Consider the following 11,686-nt stretch of genomic DNA (forward strand, 5'->3'; position numbering starts at 1 on the left):
GTTCATCTAGTTCAGACTGTTCATTTGTTTGATGGTTGATAAGGGTTAGTTAGAGTGCAGGAAACCCCTAAGGCCTATTGTTTAGGGATCTTACAAACGGATTTGGTGAGCAAGCCATAATCAACTGTTCTAATCAAGTAAGAGGTAAATTTTTGGACAAGTATTTTGGTGGAGGTTTTGATAAGTCGAGTAGGAAGTGATTAACTGAAGCTTGTGATTGAATGTAGGTTGGAGTGCTTGTGGTCTAGTATCACATTTTCACAAACAGGTGTGTAACCACACTGCTATAAATGTAGATCGGCAAAAGCCGAAAAAGTATGACTATTGACACTACACGAGCGTGTGCTCGCTCGTGTGGTAATCTAATTTGATGAAATGTGGGCATTTGATGTAGAGGCCACCATGAGCGTTTTCATGGGCTTAGGCTATTTTGGGCCATGTTGGGCCAAAATGGGCCTGTGGGCCCCATGGGCTTGTGGGCCCACACGGGTAAATCACACGGACGTGTGGAGATTTTTTGGCCAGACTATGTAATTCGCACAGCCAAGGCCATTTTTAGGCTTATTGGGCCACACGGGCGTGTGGGGCCACATAGGCCATGTTATGGGCTTTAGGCCCATTTCCACTGTTTGACCGTTAAGGTTGCACAGGTCACCCGAGACGACTGTGGACCTACTGTTGGGTCAGTAAGTATACCTAGACCCCAATTTGATGAAATGACCGTTATACCCTTATGAGGTAAATGACTGATATACCCCTATGTGATGTATGACTATTTGAGCATGCCATTTTTACTGTATATACATTTATATTATGTTACATTGCATGGGGTGGGATATATGATACTGGAGGAAGTGTACTGAAAGGCTATAAGCCTATTATTGGTAGCTCTGCTGCAAAAACTATTTTAGTGTCGCAATTGGTGGTACTTGGTGTGTAGGGATGGGTAGGTCGATTTTATCCCCACATGGTGTGTAGGGTTGGTACGTAGATGGTGTGTAGAGGCTGGATTAGGTAGGATTTTCTAATTGCATACTGCACTGATTCTATAATGGGCTTAGGTCCCACTGATACTGTTACTGGAATGGGCTCAGGCCCACACTATTTATGATTCTGAAATGGGCTAAGGCCCTAACTGAAACTGAAAGGGCTTTGGCCCAAATTGTGTTTACTCTGATTGTTTGCTTATATGGGATTACACACTGAGTTTTCGTAAACTCACCCATCGATTTTAACTGTATAGGTAATCCCTAGTCTTACGTGGATCGGTGTTGCGAGGGACTCAAAGGTGGCCACACAACTGCTCTTACTTCCTTATTGGATTTTGTATAAGTAGTTTTATTTGGGTATTTTTATGTAATAAGGCCTCTATAATTTTTAATTTTTGGGTTTTATTTCTTTTGATTTATATCCGCTAGTAGTAGGATGCGGGTTTTCAAAAGATTTGCATGATTTACCAAAATACCACGAATACAAAAAGCCATGTCAAAAGCTTCCGCGATAAACGAGATTTTGAAATTAATAACGTTTTAAAGTAAATACTTTTGTTAGTGACACAGGTTTTAAAATTATTTTCTAGATCACACAAAGAGGCTAAATAAACATTGGGCTTTTCAAATGATAGAACGCTTTACGAAAAATGCTTTAATATGACATCTCTAGGTTCGGCCATAATGTCTAGGCCAGGTTTAGGGTGTTACAACATGCCCATGTCCTAAGGCTGTGTCCTTCACACGGCTGAGACACACGGTCGTGTCTCTACCTGTATGTTTACTACTGGGCATTTTGTTTTGCATTAATTAGGGTGCAGGAGACACACGGCCAGAGCACATGCCCATAGGGCAGACCGTATGCCATACACTGCTTAGACACACGCTCGTGTGTCTACCCGTGTGGACAACTTTGAGGCTAATTTCCAAGCCTTTTGTCACCCTTAATGGTATATGCACACTTACACATCTCAATGACATCCTACATGGCATAAATGAGCATTTACACCTTCACAAACAAAGCTCATGTATATCAACTTCTTATCAATTAGTACTTGTTAAGACTCCATATTTTATTTAAACTAAGCTTACCAAATCACATGCAATATACAACATCAATTTACTTCCATTTTACACATTTATGCCTTAGTTGTTATTACGCCATTTACGCACGATCCATCGCCAAACATCAATGATCATATTCACAATTCATCCATACCAAAATGAATTTAACCACATCATGAATGACCTTAGCACAAACATGCATATATGAATAGGATTACATCCCCATAATTAATATGAGCCATATCTCATAGCCAGATACAAAATGAATCATCAAATCATTATAAGCCAACACATTTGGCTAACCCAATATGACATATAGCAAAAAGACCAAGTCCCTATACATGCCATACTCAGAATGTTGAAACTAACTATACCCAAATATCCAATTGATAGTGTGATCGAGTCTCTGATGTCCTTCGATCCCCGAGCCAGCTTGGCAATACTATAAGAAAATGGAAAAGAGAAGGGAGTAAGCATAAAGCTTAGTAAGTTCACATGCAAATAAATAGCAAAATAGTCATGAATATACATATATACCATTGACATAACATAGTTTACTTATATGTCATCATAAATTCATAGGCATAAATTACATATTTTCAATCTTACCAAGAGGTCATCACATACTGAGTTCATTCACAAATTTTTTTTCATACATACCTCTACTAACTCGTAATACATTCTCATATTTCCTCATCAATGACTACTTGTTGAATAACTCACTGATTTACCCGTTGAACACTCGGAATACTATCGAATACAGGAAAGGCATGCACATAGTGCTTCAAATGTAGCCACATTGATGTGATCCCGGTCGCATCATGTTTCGGTACATCTCGACGACATCGAGATTGGCCTAAACTTGAGGGGCACAAATGCAAAATGAGACCTTTAAATTCATTTATGCTGTTGGAATAAAGACTTGATTTATCTTAGTTACTTTAGTCTTTAATTATGTCTTATTTATTAAATACATATTTTAATTATGACATGCATTATGTGTTCTGCATTTAATAAAGTCATACATTATGTGACTCCGATGTTAGTTTAAGTCAGCTTCACTAAATTAAGTCTTGCATTAAGTAACTCATTTGTTCATTGAGTTTGCATTTTAAACCATGCATTTAAGCATCTTAGTTTAATAAATGAGTTGCTGGACATTTATTCAACTCATCTTAGTTTAATTAATAAGTGTTTTTGTTGAAATTTATTTAATAGTTGCTTCTTTAAATAATCTAGTTCCTAGGATAATTTATTGATGCATGAATTTAAGTTCATTTAATAATGCTTCTCTTAATTAAACTTGTTGCTGGAATAAATGATGCATAAGTGTTAGTTCATTTATTTAAGTTAGTTGTTAATTTGTTTTAAGCTTAATAAATGAATAAATGTGACGGTTACATGTGTTAATTGCAGGTGACTTTTAGCTCCCATCTATTATTATTAAAGGTCATTATGCATTCAATAAGGTGACTTTTCAAGAGAGAGGTTGTTACAAAGAGGCTTTAAATATCATTAAGAAGTTGTTTCTATCAATTAAAGGAGAGCATTATTCTTCTTTAAATTAGGCAGCAACTTTGTTTCATCTTCCATAACCGCTTGCTTCATGAGTAATCACTACATGCATTCAATTCTCCATCAAAGAAGTGGTGTCTTTTCGGTTGCTCATGGAGACTTCAAAAGACTTTGAAAGCAACTTAATTGAAGAAGTAAATCAAATTGAAGGCTGGAGTTACTTGGAATAGAATTTCTATAGTTGTGACTTTTCATTAGGCCTCATTATTAGCTTCATTAAAAGTGACCTTTCAGCTAGCTTTCCTTTTGACACTATAAATTCATGTAACCAGCCTTTTGAAGGAACACTTTTTTTTGGAATATTTTTGTTAATGATATTTTGCCAAATTTGTGAGGCAAACTATTCTCTGTTTTCGTTCAAAGATTTGTTGGCTACCTAGTGTTCTAGTTGTGTCATCCATTTTCTTTGTTGAAAATCGAACTTATCACTACTCGTAGTGTGGCGTTCAAACATACCAAGGTTCCTATTTTCTTTAAGTAGCGGGTCGAGGTTCTCATATTCTCCATCTGACCACCTTGAAAACTAATAAACATTTGGGTCAATATTTTCTAATATTGGCTCGTGTTTGTTTTTTAGATCATTTTCATTTCCATTCCATTCCATCTTTTCGTTTCATTATAACCAAACCTACAAAAACTTTATATCTATAAATCCATCTACATAAACTTCATATCCATAAACCCATCTTTGAATCCTTTTACATAGCTTTCGCCATTATTTACGTTAAAACATCCTTTTAAACAAATCGAATGCTACTTCTTCGTAGACGATCGGGCAAACTCACATACGACTCAACTCACCCCGAGGCGGATAATATCATTTGGTATCAGAGCTACAAAAACGAGGAGTACGAGCATTCAAAATTACTCCAGGAATAGTCTGTGACTCATCAAGTAAGTTTAAAAAAAACGAAAAAAATGAAAAAAACGAAAACAAATTTCAAACAAAAATTCTGAAAAAAAAAACAAAATCTGAAAATTTGAACATAGTTTTACTTCTTCTCCATTTTTCAATCCTGAAACCTTTACCCTCTCATCCACTTCCATCCTTGACCTTTTTGCCACACTATACCCGAATTATTCTCTTTCTTGTAAGCCTACCCAGTTGTAAATCACATCATCCCTTGTTACCCATTTGAAACCGACCACCTAGACTAAGGTTAAGCCTTGGAGAATCTGCTTACGAAATCACGAGAAAGGTAAAGAGAGGTAAAAGGCACGAGTGTTGTGAGAGCATTAGAGTGTTGAAAAAGCCGATCTTGAGTGCAAACACGAGTGTGAGTGCCATTCAAATTTTATTGTGAGTGACTAGTGAGGTTTGTGGTAAGGTATTCATTTTCTATTTTGTTTTATTCATTTTCTTTTCATCTATTAATCATGTCTCGAGAAGAGTTTTCAGCCTTTGAATTTCAATATTTGTTGAAAGAGATAGAGTGCATGCTCGATTGAAAAATCAAGCCTGTCCAAGAAAAGCTAGACCATCGAGCAAGAGTTCAACGAAAGCAAATTGTTCCAAGTCAGAAAAAGGAGTCAAGAACATCACGGAGACACACATCTGATGACTACTCGAGAAGAGATTTCTATCGTGATACCTATTCGACAAGAAATTCGAGTAGAAAGAAAGAAAGCTTTGAGTCTAAGGTCTTTCGAGATAACGAACGAGGAGCCCAAGTAACTCTTCGTATGCATCCACGAAGACTCATTCTCAAGAATTGATCATGAACTCTATCTAAATGATTTCACATCTTTCAACAAAATACTTATCATGCTGATTCACTTGTATTATCTTCAAGTTGTAAAGAAAAATGAGAGAAAAGAAATGAAATAGAGGCAAGAGGCGAGTAAGAGAGAAATGAGAGATTCTTGAAAGAGATTGAGAAAGTCATTGAAAAGCCGTTGAAAAGAAAAAGAACAAAAAGAGAGTGAAAGAAAAGAGAGGCAAAAGATGATCATGAGAGAAAGCGAGTGGATTCTAAAAGAAATCGAGAGAAGCGAAAAAGAAAAGTGTGTGCAAGAAAGTAAAGTTGAAAAGAGAGTGAGCAAAAGAAAGCGTGGAAGAAACAATTGTTCTTGAAGAAAAGAAATGAAAGAAAAGTTGATAGAGGGCAAGAAAAGAGAGTGTTGTTTCCACTAACCAATCTGTGAATTCTTCTCGTCTTACCTCTTCTTTTCGTGTTCCTAACAATCCGTGTGACGAACTTCAACTTCAATACTTTCCTGATGAGAGATGCTTTTGTATGATCAGAAAAGGAAAGGTTGAAGATAAAATCCAACTGCAAGTATTCAAAGATAAGGAATCTCTAGAAATCGAGCCACGGCAAACAGGTTTGAAAGTTGTCGGTAAAATTTTCGATGGCTTAATTTATAAAAGATCCCTTTATTTTGATTTAATTAACCCTTATTCTTTGTTTGTGGTTGATAAGTCCATTCTAAGAGGAAGTATGAGGCAGTTTTCTCTTGAGTTGTTTTGTGGTGTAAAACTTGTTGATGACGTCCGATTAAAATCGGCAAGCACATAATATCGTCTTACATGGTAATGATTCTTCACGAAAGACATTTAAGTTGTTTGATTGTGGTGATTATGTGAATCAACTACTGCCTTGTGCAAAATCTTTAAATTTATGCCCATCTCATCTCCGATGAATGTAAGGAGTTTGGATTATTTGTTTTGTATATGCACAAATTCTTTTGGATCAGCATGTTTGAAATCATGACACGCATGAAACCTTTGTTGCATTTTCTAGCAAGTGAACAAACTTATGTGTTTAAACCTAGAATTTGCTATTTTGGTTCGATATGTGAAAAATTCAAACATTCCAACTTTTGTGCGACCAATTTTTGTTTGATTGATGCTTGGCTTTTGACTAAGGGAGCGAAATTTAAAATTATGAATACAATATAAAATCGTTCCTTGATCATTTTATTTGGCTATCCATAAATTTCTTGTGCCATTTTAAAAGGTAAGGCCAACTCATATTTTTGATCCCGGCATTGATTCAAAGATGTCCCTTAAAGTTGAACATCTACGTGTCACTAACCCTTTACTTTTCATGAAGGTGATACTTTGAGAAACGCAAGTTGTTCTTGTATTTCTCCTACATTTCAGGTTAGTTCAAGTAAAGAGCAACGACTTTACTATCTTTCCGAAGAGAGGAGGTTTACATTGATTGAAAAAGGTACTGCTCAAACCGATCCACATTCATTCATTCATATGGGAAAACAAGGTGAGTTTTCTGAATCTTTTAAGATTCAACCACCCCCTTTGAATGTTGATGGAAACATTGTTGATGTTTTGGCTTTTGAAACGCATTCGTACCTTGATGAGGTTTATTGTTTTTTTTTTATTAGTAATGGATGGTTTGAAAATGATGAGAACATTACTAACAATGGTTGTGTCGTTGATGTGCATTCTTTGATCTATGGAAAAAACACATGTTTAAATAAGGCTGTGCACATAAAACTTGTGATGTATGAGTGTTTTATTTATATGCATGCTCTATTACCAAATTTGAATATCCAACTTGCAAAGGTAAAACTTGTCAATTATTTTGAATTCGACAATCGATCAAGTGCTCAAGTATGCACCAAGACTTGAAAAGGAATTGTTCATTCTTGATTCATCGTTTTATTACTCCTTGTCTTTATGATGATGATAATATTTTCTTATGTCAAGTTTGTGAATAAAATTTCGAAAGTTCCTCCTGGTTTAACCTTCATTGTATCACTAACTTGTTTTATTCTTTTGTAAGTGACAATGTGAGGTGGTACCCTCTTAAAGAGGAAGGGCTGATTTGTGATCCCGAGAAATTTTTTTGAGAAAATGGCCCGATTTGAGGACAAATCATCTTCAAGAAGAGGGTATGATGCGATCCGGTCGCATCATGTTTGATACATCTCGACGACATCGAGATTGGCCTAAACTTGAGGGGCCCAAATGCAAAATGAGACCTTTAAATTCATTTATGCTGTTGGAATAAAGACTTGATTTATCTTAGTTACTTTAGTCTTTAATTATGTCTTATTTATTAAATACATATTTTAATTATGACATGCATTATGTGTTCTGCATTTAATAAAGTCATACATTATGTGACTCGATGTTAGTTTAAGTCACTTCATTAAATTAAGTCTTGCATTAAGTAACTCATTTGTTCATTTAGTTTGCATTTTAAACCATGCATTTAAGCATCTTAGTTTAATAAATGAGTTGCTGGACATTTATTCAACTCATCTTAGTTTAATTAATAAGTGTTTTGTTGAACTTTATTTAATAGTTGCTTCTTTAAATAATCTAGTTCCTAGGATAATTTATTGATGCATGAATTTAAGTTCATTTAATAACGCTTCTCTTAATTAAACTTGTTGCTGAAATAAATGATGCATAAGTGTTAGTTCATTTATTTAAGTTAGTTGTTAATTTGTTTTAAGCTTAATAAATGAATAAATGTGACGGTTACATGTGTTAATTGCAGGTGACTTTTTAGCTCCCATCTATTATTATTAAAGGCATTATGCATTCAATAAGGTGACTTTTCAAGAGATTTTAGTTACAAAAGAGAGGGTTGTTACAAAGAGGCTTTAAATATCATTAAGAAGTTGTTTCTATCAATTAAAGGAGAGCATTATTCTTCTTTAAATTAGGCAGCAACTTTGTTTCATCTTCCATAACCGTTTGCTTCATGAGTAATCACTACATGCATTCAATTCTCCATCAAAGAAGCTGGTGTCTTTCGGTTGCTCATGGAGACTTCAAAAGACTTTGAAAGCAACTTAATTGAAGAAGTAAATCAAATTGAAGGCTGGAGTTACTTGGAATAGAATTTCTATAGTTGTGACTTTTCATTAGGCCTCATTATTGGCTTCATTAAAAGTGACCTTTCAGCTAGCTTTCCTTTTGACACTATAAATTCATGTAACCAGCCTTTTGAAGGAACACTTTTTTTTGGAATATTTTTGTTAATGATATTCTGCCAAATTTGTGAGGCAAACTTTTCTCTGTTTTCGTTCAAAGATTTGTTGGCTACCTAGTGTTCTAGTTGTGTCATCCATTTTCTTTGTTGAAAACCGAACTTATCACTACTCGTAGCGTGGCGTTCAAACATACCAAGGTTCCTATTTTTTTTAAGTAGCGGGTCGAGGTTCTCATATTCTCCATCTGACCACCTTGAAAACTTATAAACATTTGGGTCAATATTTTCTAATATTGGTTCGTGTTTGTTTTTTAGATCATTTTCATTTCCATTCCATTCCATCTTTTCGTTTCATTATAACCAAACCTACAAAAACTTTATATCCATAAATCCATCTACATAAACTTCATATCCATAAACCCATCTTTGAATCCTTTTACATAGCTTTCACCATTATTTACGTTAAAACATCCTTTTGAACAAATTGAATGCTACTTCTTCGTAGATGATCGGGCAAACTCACATACGACTCAACTCACCCTGAGGCAGATCGTATCACACATGCTACCTCATATCACAAATCACACATTGCTCACTTTTGAGCTAATCACGGGCCTACTCACACAAGCTGACAGTACTACTCAGGCTACTCACACAAGTTGACAGGTACCCGTAACACATGCTGGGCTACCCAGCCACCAGTAGAACTTACAAGACTAGCACCCAGATTCACATAATCACATATACACATAATTTCATGAGCTTATAATCACATAGTTTCTAGTGACATGTCATATTGTATCCTAAATTATTCCTAAGGTTCAAACGGGATTTTCTCAATAACGCATATTTGTCGAACTCGTTCACAATGTCATGCTCATAGATAATAAAGTCGCATACACTTTTCATAATAATTAAACATAGAGATTCATACATAAATAAAATATTCAAACATGATATATCATTGCATTATTTACACATGAACTTACCTCGGTACAAAATATGGACAATTAATTCAATTTAGTCCAAAATCTTTTTCTTTCCTCTGTCTAGGTTCGGAATCCGTTTTTCTTGATCTAGAATAACAAATTCAACTCATTTAATCACCACATTATTCAAACCAGTCCAAAAACTATATTTTGGAAAATTTATAGTTTTGCCCTTAAAATTTTACATATTTGCAAATTAGTCCTTAGGTTCGTAAAATGAAATGTGTTCATTTTCTTTGTTACCCAAGCCTAGCCAAACCTATAACATACTCATAGCAGCCCACATTTCTCATTAAATCGTACATCTTACCACGCATTACAAATAGGTATTTTTCATGCATTTCTATCAAAAATCACTTAGTAAAAAATGTTAAACACACAGCAAACTTTCATATTCCTCCATTAAACATCGAAATTCATGCATGTCATACATGGTTCAAATTTCAAACATGAACCCTACTTAAAAATATTGTTAGAAATAGGTAAATTGGGTTACGTGGGTTTCAAAAATGTAAAAAGCATTAAAAACGGGGTTAGGATGCACTTACTATTGAGCTTGAAAGTTGAAGAAACCCTAGCTATGGAACCCTTGAGATTTTCAGCCAAGGTGGGAGAAGATGGACACAATTTTTGACTTATTTTCCCTTTTTATTCTTTTATTAACTAAAGGACCAAAATGCCCTTTTCTTTCAAATTTTTCCTATTCATGCCTATTTTTCGATAATTATAGAAATTGGAAAAATTGCTATTTAAGGACTCTAATTAATAGTCCATGAAAATTTCATGCTTAAAGCTTCTAGAACTCACATTTTGCAACTTTTGCAATTTAGTCCTAAATGTCAAATTGGACACTTTATCAATAAAATTTCTTCATGAAATTTTTACACAAATATGCAATCATATCATAGACCTCATAATAATCATAAAATAACTATTTCTACTTCGGATTTGTTGTCTCAAAACCACTATTCTGACTAGGCCCTAATTCGGGGTGTTACAGTAACAAACAACGAGTTTTTAGAAACACCACTATCAATAATAAAAAAATGAGACTTAAGAATGGATGGCTTAATAAATGAAATATTTTTCAAACTAACTCAAGTGCAACTGAGGTTTTCCAAAATGAGTTGAATTAAGGTTTTTGTGGTCTGAAGGTTTATTTAGTCATTTCGGTGGCTAATGTAGTCTTCACGATCTAGCCATAACATTTCGGCTGGGTTGGGGAGGTTACAGTTTATGGGTTTCTTTCAAAAGTTTGTAAGTAAGAATCTGTAACAATTTACTCTCAAGAAAATAGATGTATTGGGGTCTACAAAGGCATCTAATGAAGTTAGAATCTCTAAGGATGATCTGACAAAAGGTCAATCGCTATTAAATCTGTATTCTAGTATTTCATCTATGAAATCTCATAGTGAAAGCTTTATGTTTGCAAGGCTTTGTATAATCGAACATGAAATATTCTGTTGTCAAGTCATCCGTAATAGATCAAAGGTAATTGAGTAAGATGTAAATAATTAAGCGATGGTGTCTTTGAGGATAATGCACCAAATACAAGTGTGCCAGTTTTTATGATGTAAATACTACACTAATGAGATTGGAAAATCATCCTAGTACAAATAGTCAGGCTTAAATTCTAAATCATGAAGTGCCGGCTTGTGCATTGCATCATGCTTATGACATATTCTTATGTTTATTGAAATTTTCCTTGTACTGTACTATATTGTAATCAAATTGTTGATTGATTATGTTGATATTGATTCACACTAAGCTATTTTAAGCTTAGCCCCTAGTCTTAACTTCTTAGTAATGATCAAGACTAGGATTAGATCCGACATGTGGGCATATCATGGACTTCAGACTATTTTTACTATTATTAATTTTTAATAAGTATTCATTTGGTTTTTTGACTGTGAAGTACTATTTATGACTCTGGTTTGTGCCTTTTTGGGTTTGGGTTTTATGCATGCATGTTACTCAACCTAATTATAATTTGAAATGTATAGTGTTTTTCCACTACTTTGAAAGATAATGAAATTTTGCAAAACAAAGTGACAAACAACGATTTTCTAGAAACATCACTATCAATAGAAAAAATGAGACTTAAGAATGGATGGATCAGTAAATGAATATTTTTCAAACCAACTCAAGTGCAACCGTG

Source organism: Gossypium arboreum, chromosome 13 (assembly GCF_025698485.1).
Source record: "Gossypium arboreum isolate Shixiya-1 chromosome 13, ASM2569848v2, whole genome shotgun sequence".
NCBI lineage: Eukaryota > Viridiplantae > Streptophyta > Magnoliopsida > Malvales > Malvaceae > Gossypium > Gossypium arboreum.